The sequence below is a fragment of the Lytechinus pictus genome, chromosome 5 (assembly GCF_037042905.1).
Source record: "Lytechinus pictus isolate F3 Inbred chromosome 5, Lp3.0, whole genome shotgun sequence".
Lineage (NCBI taxonomy): Eukaryota > Metazoa > Echinodermata > Echinoidea > Temnopleuroida > Toxopneustidae > Lytechinus > Lytechinus pictus.
In genome coordinates, this window is record NC_087249.1 from 2716715 (window position 1) to 2727790 (window position 11076).

The following is an 11076-nucleotide window of genomic DNA, read 5'->3' on the forward strand; positions in this document are numbered from 1 at the left end:
TCACATGTTGCACTGATAGAATAATACAACACAATACTAGTTTATCAAAATTAGAAATAAAATAATTTCAGTGAATATTACATAACAGTATTTTTTTCTCCAACTGATTTTTGTTTTTATGCATGTGTGCAATTTTTTTATAATAAAAGAAGAGCTTGATGGAATCATGTTTGTGTTTATAGAGTCGAACTATATATTTACTTCAGATGAGGATTTTTTTTTGTATTTCCTATAACTATGGTACATTATATAATTGGTTTTTCATTTGCAAACCACCCATGCAGTGCATAGTTTAGTGAAAGCCAGAAGAAAAAAAAATTGAATGCTAGGCCTATATAGAATTTGATTTCTTATTTTGCATCTTATTTTGAACCAAGATAAGCTGATACTGTAAGACAGCGAATAAGAGATACATGCATAAAGAACATCTTGATGGAATCATGTTTGTGTTTATAGAGTCAAACTATATATTTACTTCAGATGAGGAAATTAGTATTTCCTATAACTACGGTATATTATACAGTATAATTGGTTTCTCATTTGCAAACCACCCATGCAGTGCATAGTTTTGTGAAAGCCAGAAGAAAAAAAAATTTAATGCTAGGCCTACATGTCATTAGATTTCTTATTTTGCATCTCATTTTGAACCAAGATGAGCTGATAAGACAGCGAATAAGAGATACATTGTACATGTATGGCTAGTACACCTGTAGTACACACATGGATAGACATGCACAGGGACCGCGGAACGGTTTTCAAAGTGGGGGGGCTGAGCCAAACGTGGGGAATCATTGTATTGTATCTTCTGTGCAGGGCTTCACATGAAAGTGAGCTTGATGTAGAAGTATACCCGAGTTTCTAGGAACATTTCAATGAAAAAACTTTTTCTTTTTCTTAATTCCTTTCTTTGATTTCAACATTTTTATCATTACTTGTCGGTAACTGACAATACACATTAACATTTACCAGTGCTATATGATTTTCAAAGGCATAATTTTCTTGGTACTTGAATGTAAGGCTTTTTAAAATCATAAAAGTTTCATAATACTTCACATTTTTAATTATCAAAAGATAAGAAATGTATGTCTTACTTACTCGGGGGGGGGGGGGGGGGGTGGGGTCATAGCAGCTACATGTTTTCCTATAGTAATCTAATATTGCATTGACTGTACACATGGATTTTTCTGACTATACACCCATAATATATTCATCAGTTTTATATTGACTTTTTAAACCTTTTCCTTCTCCAACCTCCCCTCCCCTCAAAAAGGCAAAATGAATAAGGGTCTCCTCCCCTAGGCTACACGTACCCCTCCCCCAAATCTCATGCAGCCATGTAGTTTTATTGATTTCTATTCTGGTCAGTGCAAGCAATGCTTGTTCATATCTGTCCGATTTCAATTCTCTTCATAATTTGTTTAATCATTTTCTTTGCTAATTTCTTTTTTTAGCTGTCAACAAAAAATAAACTCCAGCTTCTTAACTGAAACTGAACTATTTGTAACTTAGAAAAAAAAAACAGTTTTAGTAGATCCATGCAACATTGATCAGAACTGTCAAATTTCACTTTTCATCTATACTTGTAAACCAAAAACAAAATTGTATCACACATCCACACTACTAACAGGTATAAAAACCAGGAATTTACTTTTAGCGAGGCAATGCTCAAAAGAATCCTAGAAACTAAAAAAGGGACCCTGGAAATCCCCTTCATCACAATGTTAAGCTTAAAAAATGTTGCAGATTTAGGCAATAGGTTGGGAAAAGTACCCCCTACCCCCCCCCCCCGAAAACCAAACAAAAAATTGTCTGATACAAACAATTAAGTACTTAGTAAGTGTATGTACAAAACAATTTCATAGTAATTTTTTTTTGCAAGAGGGGAATGCAACTTCCTTCATAATTTCATATAGTATTCCTTGTGAACTATACCTTTTAAAAGTCAATAGCAAGCTCCTTCTGGTGTGACTTTTAAAGTGAATGACTTAAATAACAAACTGTGTACAATAGTTCTTCACCATAAAATTGACCACATATTTGTATTTCAATATTGGTAACCAACGTTTTATCATGGTAACTGACATTACATCTCGGTAACTGACATTACATTTTCCACTTGGTAACTGACATTACATATATTTAATGGTACCCTATGGCTTCATTGTTAAAGGAGAATGAAACCCTTGAAACCAGCTGAATCCATATCAAAGAGAAAAATCAAAGAAACATATTGTTGAAAGTTTGAGGAAGATTGAATGAATAATAAGAAAGTTATGAGCATTTGAATATTGAGATCACTAATGCCATGTAGTTCCTCCAATTGGCAATGCGACCAAGATCTGTGATGTCACACACATACAACAAGTACAGAGGTTTCACAACATTATATCATTGATGCATCGTTTGTCATATGATTAGAATGAGCAAAAAGAGATGTTTTGGGGTATATTTTCAGTGTCCAAAAGGGGAGAGTTGTTCATCTGTGACATCATAGATCTTGGTCGCATTGCCAATGGGAGGATCTCCATAACATTAGTGATCTTGACATTCAAATGCTCATAACTCTTCTATCGCTAGTCCTATTTTACTCAAACTTTTGTTGATCTTATTCTTTGATTTTCTGCTTTCACAAAAGCTAACTTGCTCCAAGAGTTTCATTCTCCTTTAATTGGTAATCTTTAATTTTGGTGTAGAAGGGAGGGGTGTTACCTAGAGAGGAAATCTACCAAGTTTCATATAATATATCCTCTTTTCCAGGAAATGAGAAAAAAAAGTTCATGTTTTCGGTAACTGACATTACATACCATATCACATACTTCATCAATGTTTTTTTATCAGATGAATGAATTACTGGTGTTTCTTTCTGTGGGATTTTAAAAAGTGTTATAATAGCAAGCTAAATCACAGGCGAAAATATTATGATCAAACCTGTTCTTTAAAAATCTGTCAAAACAAAATATGTATCAATACGCTATTTTCAACACTAATTTGTATCCATACTTTGGCAGCCATTTTGAAATAAAAAATGGCTGCCAGAGTTGGAAAAAAATTTGTCTCAGAAACTTCAGGTCTTGTTTTATTGAAAAACATAAAGCATTTGACATGAATATCAACTTGATTTTTTTGCCTCTGTGTCCATCTGTGGTGAAAGTGCCCATATGGTCATTTTTACGTTTCTGTATACGGTATTGGAAAAAAGTGGGGGGGCTGAAGCCCCCCCAGCCCCCCCGCTTCCGCGGCCCCTGATGCATACAGTCTGAACTGACAGACAGAGAGACAGGAAACAAAATATGAGAGGGAGTTTATATGATAAAGCCATGAAAAATGGGGTTATTGCTTTTAAAAACTTTCTTTAATAGTCTTTCCAGACCATAAATTTATTATTACATAAAGCTCTTTTGCTTTGATATCAGAATAATTATTGTATTTTATGTTTTCCTGTATTAAATGAACATGTATTAAATGAACATGTATATAAAAATGGTAACCGTTTTTCTGCAGCCATGGTAATGAAAGGAAATCAGTTATCCTCAATCCATCACTCTCCCTGAAAGACCTGACTGTCATAAAATTGCCAGAAGCTATCAGACACATGGGATGTTTGTCGTGTCTTTTTTAAATCAATGCTCTCTCATCTCATATTGATGAAATTTTATCCTGAACCTGTGGTTCAATATTGCTTTCATTGGATGACGTCATTGATGTGTATGCATGCATAATGAAGAACAAAACCCCCCCAAAAAAAAAACTTTACTTTGTTTGAAATGCATGTAGCACTGAGTCAAATAGATCCCAAAATGATCACCATTGTACCCTAATCTTTTTTTTTAAACATTGATCAATCAAATGGTCCATAAGTATCAGTTGAGTACTTCTCATTTTTTCCTCAGTAAGACAGATATTGTGGATAATTTATGAAATGATTCATTTTAATTTTCAGTTGAAGCCTGTTACATCAGGATGAGGCTTTGTCAGACTTTATTTAAAGCTATTTTTCAAGGTTTTCAAGATAGCTCATCTCAACAGGGGTGTTGTATGTACACTGTACATGGATCGTGGGCCTTTTCCTCTGTAGGCCACATCTACAATATAGCTGTTCATTCCAATTTTTTTATTTTTTTGTGTATTATTGTTAAAAAAAGTGCTTTTAGAAGGCTCTTTTGCAACTTTAATACAACATGAGGGCTACATTTGATGGGCAATTGCTTAAGTTCTATCCCTTGTGTTATTTGATTTTTCAGACCTTCTGATGAACACTCTCTGCAGTAATCTTATTTTGTTTGCTCGATGTGAAATTCAAACATTTAATTTGCTTTTGATAATGTCTGTACAGTAAATATAGATGGCGCTATGCTCGACGCTTCAGGTAAGTGGAGAGACCAAGTTTATGAGACATGTTGAAGTGAACTAATCAACTAACCATGTACATACTCCAGGGGCCCGTTGCAGAAAGAGTTGCAATCAATGGCAACTTGATTTTCAACCAATCAACAGCGCGCATTGTGGACTTGCGATTGATTTTTATACTTGCGTTTAAACGCAACTCTTTCTGCTACGGGCCCCAGGAGTCTTTTGGATGCTTTGTAGGGAGGGGTTGTAGCACTGAAGCTTCCATTGCATGCGTACAGCCTACTTATGTATATCGGTAATAATCCCATGGATCCGAATGTGATATTTTTCAGAAACCATTTACTTTTCTTCAATGGATTGCACACATTATTGGTAAATTTGCGGTCTCTGTTAAAGCTTTAAAAAGACCTACCCGGTTCCTATCCCCTCCATCTCCTGATATTGAAGTGCTGTTTTATGTTGTCCAGCATAACCTGTAGATCAGGAACTATTAAAGCACACAGGTCTGTGAACAAAAAAGTTGTTTCCAGTGGCTTGCATTGAAAAAGCTTGGGAAATGTCTCTATAAAAAATCAATTTATATTTTTGTAACATGGAAATCTTGCATGATTTTCAGTAATTTTGAGATGATAAAGTAAATCAACCATGGAGGCAAGGCCTATCCAGTCCCCACCAATTCCCAGGAAGTTATAGGCCTTGTTGTCAGGGTAGGAAGGTCCAGTCCGGGAGTATACTCCCATATCGTCGGCAATGATGATAATAATTATGGAAAGGTAGCCTACATGTAAAAGGTGAATCATATGAAAAATTGTAGATTTGCCCAATGCCCATCAAACTCTACTGTAAGGTAGAGTTCTATGTTTTGCTCATCTGGAGTGTATGTGCAAGTGAGGGGGCGCAATAGCTCAGTCGGTTTCGATTCCCACTTGGTGCGCTAGTGCCCTTTAAAGGCATTAATCCTCATTACCAGGTCACAGAGAGGACCTTAAGCCGTCGGTCCTCTGGTTGCTTGCTTACATACAAGCATTCATGCTTTCTTAGTAATCAAAGGTGTTTCATAACTATCTGAGGTTCACCATGCCAAATCTGCAATTAATGTCAACATTCATGCATTAATACTAGGAGACGGGCATTGATGTGCTCACCAAGGAGAAATTATCAACACTAATACTGTATGTGTCATTTTTTTTTCTGGTTTTCAGGTGTAAGGTGCCCCTTTTAACCCAAGAAAAGTCCCCTCCTGAACATGTCCTGTGCCCCTTTCACCTGAGAAGGACCTGTTGTGTGTCAATGAGTGCCCCTTTGCCTTATCATAGACTGTGCCTGTTCTTAATATAAGATACATGTATTAAGATGTCCTTAAAAACCACTCTTTTTGTGCCTTAAGTATGAGTCAAGTGAGTGGGGTATATAAGTCATTTTTTCTTTAAAATCATGGCCGTATGCAGCGAGGGGGGGGCCAATTAAAAAAAAATTATTTCACTGCGCCTCTATGATAAGCGAGGGAGCGAAGTTTTTTCCAAAAAGTTTATGCGTGCTGCCTCCCCCCTTCCAAGCGAAAAAAATTTCTGCCCTTTTTTCCAGTGCCCCCCCCCCCCCACTTTCAACTTCGCTCCGCCGCCCCTGCTTTTTATATTTACCAAAAACGGGGTTTGAGTCGCTTTGTAAAATCATGGGTACAATGCACATTTTTTGAGCCGGTTCGTAAAATCATTAAATGCCATGCGCATGTTTTTCTAGCAGCACAAACCACATATTCGCTGCATAAGTGGTCGTTTTTTTACCTCTGCAGTCCATTCCAGAGACTTTATAGTACACAAAGAATGGTTTAGGCCACTTCGTAAAAATTTAAGGAGGGGTTTGAGCCGGTTTGTAAGAAATTCTAAAAATGTGCTCTTATGCTTTAAATAATTCTGATTTTTTTCTGAACTTTGGTTTTTCAGTAGAGTGATTATGCCAAAAAAAAAAATATTTTGAAAATTTGACCAAAAATTAGGTATGAGCCGATTTATATATTCACTGACGATGTATGACGTCACAAAAGGTGGTTTCAAACCGCCTCGATCACAAGAATCCCCGTTAAATTACGAGAACTTTTTAGGCTGAAAAATACCCATTAATTATTCCTGCATTCACACCGCCCTGAAACATACCCTTCGGGATAAGTTCCTGAAGTTACGAGCATGCGCAGTATGGTCTGATAAGCAGCAAGGCGCGAAATTCAAAATCACTAGCCCAGCAGCAACCCATGCACGGCGCCGCACCCAACGACACGCTGGGCTAAAAGTTCCCGTAATTTGCTTTCAGACCGCCAAAATACCCACGACCTTGGAAAAATCCCCGCGAAAGTTCTCGTAATTTCGCCAAGTACCTACTATTTATCGGGTATTTTCTTTCGGGGATATTACGCGTAGTTTGCTTTCAGACCGCCAAAATACCTGGTATTTTCTGATCGGGGTAAATTTCCCGATCAGAGAATACCTGGAACTGGCGAACTTCGAGGCGGTCTGAAACCACCTAAAGTTAAAACTTAAAAAATAAAGATTCATGATTCTTTTTCTTTTTTTTGGTTCTTTGATGGATTATCAGGATGAACTTCCACATAACAGGTTCTTAATTCATTTACATGTACTGTACATGAATTTTTGTGATTGGGCAGATTTGAATACATAGCCTATTGATATTTCTTTGATTCTGAGCATGATTAAATAACTTTTTGCCATTTTAAGCATCAGATGCAGACATGCAGTGGATTACCCACCCCTCTAATAGCTAAATTATTACTGCATGCCTGGTATTGGTAAAAGCTTCAAGGTCTAGTCTATACCAACAAAATTTTGCACAAGTGTGAAATTTGTTACAGCTCATATCCTTATTTTCCATTTCAGTATGTATCAGTAGTACTTTAAAAAAATGCCGTTAACATTCACATATGCATTTTCCTGCATGTCATGAATTGGCATGATTTCAGGATTGTTTGAAAGGAAATTTCCCTAGAGCTATTGAATGAAGATTAATAAAGTTTTCATTTTTTATAAAATGTTGTGCATTTATTTCTAGTACGGTAGTACCAAAAATGTATTATGAGAAATGCCCTTTCAAATTTTATTTCAATTTTTTTAGACATGTAGAGATTTAGAGCCAACAATCAAAACCTAATTTGACATCAGGGCAGATGATTTGTAATGTTTTTATAACTCTCATGAATGAAATTTGGCAATAAATGCTTTAATCATCACAGCTGCAAGAAACATAGATACCGAAACTACCGGGATTTATCTTATGGTATGGTATTATAGATATTACATTACAGTTTAAAGTGAATTTACTGGCATCATATTTCATATCTCGTACATGTACTAGCAGAGATTGGGTGAGCTAGTTAACATATAGTGATCAATTAGAAATGTTGATCTTCTTTAGCAGTATCATGATCACTGTACTTAAAGAGTAAAAAGAGAATACCAGGATATGAGTGGATTGAGGAACAGCTTTCTTGGTATCACATGCTTCATAGACAGTATAGCATGTACACTGTGATCACCCATACTGTTCGCTTAAATTTCTGACAGTAAAGTGTCTTATACAGAACTGTTGAAATCAATCATTTCCTTTTTATCAAAACTGTTAATCAATTTAAACTTAAGTAATAAGTAGTCCACGAATATTTCCAGTCTATGTCCTGTAAAATTGCATGAGAATATGGATCTGTGTCATAGTGCCGCCATGGCCTATGGGTTGGCCTCCACAGATCTGGATAAAGATTTCTGCTATGAATGATGGGGGGGGGGGGGACCTAAAGCTACGCATTTTGTTTTCAAACGATAATAACTATGCCAATTTTGATATTTGAACAAATAATTTTTCACTAATTTGTAATAGATATTCTAAAGATCCTTAACCAAAAAAAATATCACAAAACTCACTACGAAAATCCCACCTTGATTCGCCGCCCAATGTAGAAAGGGGTCCTAAAGCTGCGCACTTGGTTTATCATGCAAATAAATAGTATTTCCTGTGCCTCAATTCTTAAAATAAATCCATATCACGATAGAAAAATATGAAATTAAAGTGAATATAACTCCAAAATTTCAGGCATTTGCTAATTTTCTCAGCATTCAATGCCGGGGGGGGGGGGGGGGGCACTCCGTATATAAATCGTGGTGGGTATGTGGCGCGGAGGGGACCCCCATTTTTACATTCAAATTTCAGTTTCAAGGCATAGCAGTTTTTTTTGTCTCGCCTGCAGCACATACCTACCGCTTTTGTGTTGAGTGTTCCCCCCCCCCCCCCCCCGCCGGATTCAATGATTTATTGCAGCCTCTGTAGTCTGTAGAAAAATTGAATAGGGATCGTTCGTCACTCTGCAGTCACAGTTCCACATGCAGAGATAGAGTGCGTATTTATTTTTCCATTGAAATTGCATGCACAATGAAGTTGTGCGTAGCTCTTAGGACCCCGCAGCTCTAGGACCCCTGACGATACATTTAATTGCTTATTACACAATTGACACAGCCAGACACGTCAACGTTCCACTTGTTTAACTTTCAAGCACTACTCTGAAATGTGTTAGCTGTTCCTGTTTAAATTGTCTCATATTATTGATGGTAAAGGCAAACGCCCTTCAGGTTCAATAGTGTAAACACGTTTTGAACTTCTCTATCCCATTTTTGTATGTTCTTTATTTGTTCTTAATGAGAGCTCTGTCTGAAAGGCAAACAGTGAACAAAAACTGATTAAACACAATGTACTTCATGCATACACCCGTCTTCATGAATTTCACACCATGGCATTGGTGTAGGTCACATTGTATGATGAATTTAAAGAAATATGATTCATTTATTTGATTATTAAAGGTCAAGTCCACCCCAGAAAAATGTTTATTTGAAATAAATAGAGAAAAATCAATCTAGCATAATGCTGAAAATTTCATCAAAATCGGCTGTAAAATAAAAAAGCTATGACATTTTAAAGTTTTGCTTATTTTTCACAAAATAGTGATATGCACAAATCAGTGACATGCAAATGAGACAGTCGATGATGTCCCTCACTCACTATTTCTTTTGTTTTTTATTGTTTTCATTTTTTACAGATTTGGCAATAAGGACCAACTTGAATGAACCATATGTAAACAATGCTAATTCCAGATGTTCAGGGAGGAATGAATTGTTGTTTCACTTGACAATGAGGAGAAAATTAGAATATTTCATATAATAAAATACAAAAGATATAGTGAGTGGATGACGTCTCTAGTCTCGTCATATTTGCATACTTACCGGGATATGCATACATGTTGTTTTGTGAAATTAAGCGAAACTTGATTTTACATCCGAATCTGATGAAATTTCATTGTTATGCTTGTTGGGTTTTTGTCTCGCCTGCATAGCAGAGCGAGACTATAGGCGCCGCTTTTCCGACGGCGGCGGCGTCAACATCAAATCTTAACCTAAGGTTAAGTTTTGGAAATGACATCATAACTTAGAAAATATATGGATCTAGTCCATGAAACTTGGACATAAGGTTAATCAAGTACCACTGAATATCCTGTGCGAGTTTCAGGTCACATGACCATGATCAATGGTCATTTAAGGTCAATGAACTTTGGCCATGTTGGGGGTCTTTGTTAAATTACCATCCTAACTCTGAAGGTTTATGGATCTAGTTCATAAAACTTGGACATTAGAGTAATCGAGTATCACTGAACATCCTGTACAAGTTTCAGGTCACATGACCATGGTCAAAGGTCATTTAAGGTCAATGAACTTTGGCCGTGTTGGGGGTATTTGTTGAATTACCATTCTAACTCTGAAGTTTATGGATCTATTTCATAAACTTGGGATATAAGAGTAATCAAGTATCACTGAACATCGCCTGTGAGTTTCAGGTCACAAAACCACGGTCAAAGGTCAGTTAAGGTCAATAAACTTAGGCCATGTTGGGGTAATTGTTGAATTGCCATCATAACTTTGAAAGTTTATGGATAGAGTGAATGAAATGTGGACATGGGTGTAGTTGACAAGTCTTAAGTCACCGTTCAAATGTCATCTATGGTCAATGAACATGGTATTATGTCATATGAATGGTGTTTTTGTGAATGATTATATTACAGTAGTTTTCAAAGTTAGCACTGCTGCTATATTAAATCGCGTAATGCAGGCCAGACTGCCAGAGGCGTTCCACTTGTTCTCTTTTTATTAAAATCTACTTTTTTGTTTGGGTGGACTAGTCCTTTAAAGATGATAGGATGAAATGGTGACTGCTATTGTAGAGTGATATATATATATTTTTTGAGCAGGCAAAAATACCCATAAAAGTGTCAAAATGTACATCAATGATCCACACTTGCAGGTAGTATGTTCAGCTGTTTGGTTCTACAAACCTGTATGATCAGGGTTTTTTAATGAGAACATAACCTTTGTAATAAAATGATTTATTTTTAAAGAGGATCAAATAAATTATTCATCGAGGGAAGAAAGTCAAAGGGGGGGGGGGAACATGAAAAGATACACTTCATATTTACAATTTATTCAAACTTTCTGTACATTTATGATTTCAAATGCAATGTGATCATGCTTTAGGTCATGGGGATAATACAACCTTTCAAGATTCTTTTCTGCTGATGTTGTCTGGTTTTGTCTCTTTTAGCTTTTTCTCTAAAATATTGTTTATTTGGGTTGAATGTCCCTCGAGCATAAATTTAATTTCCATGAATCATTGTCAAATGAA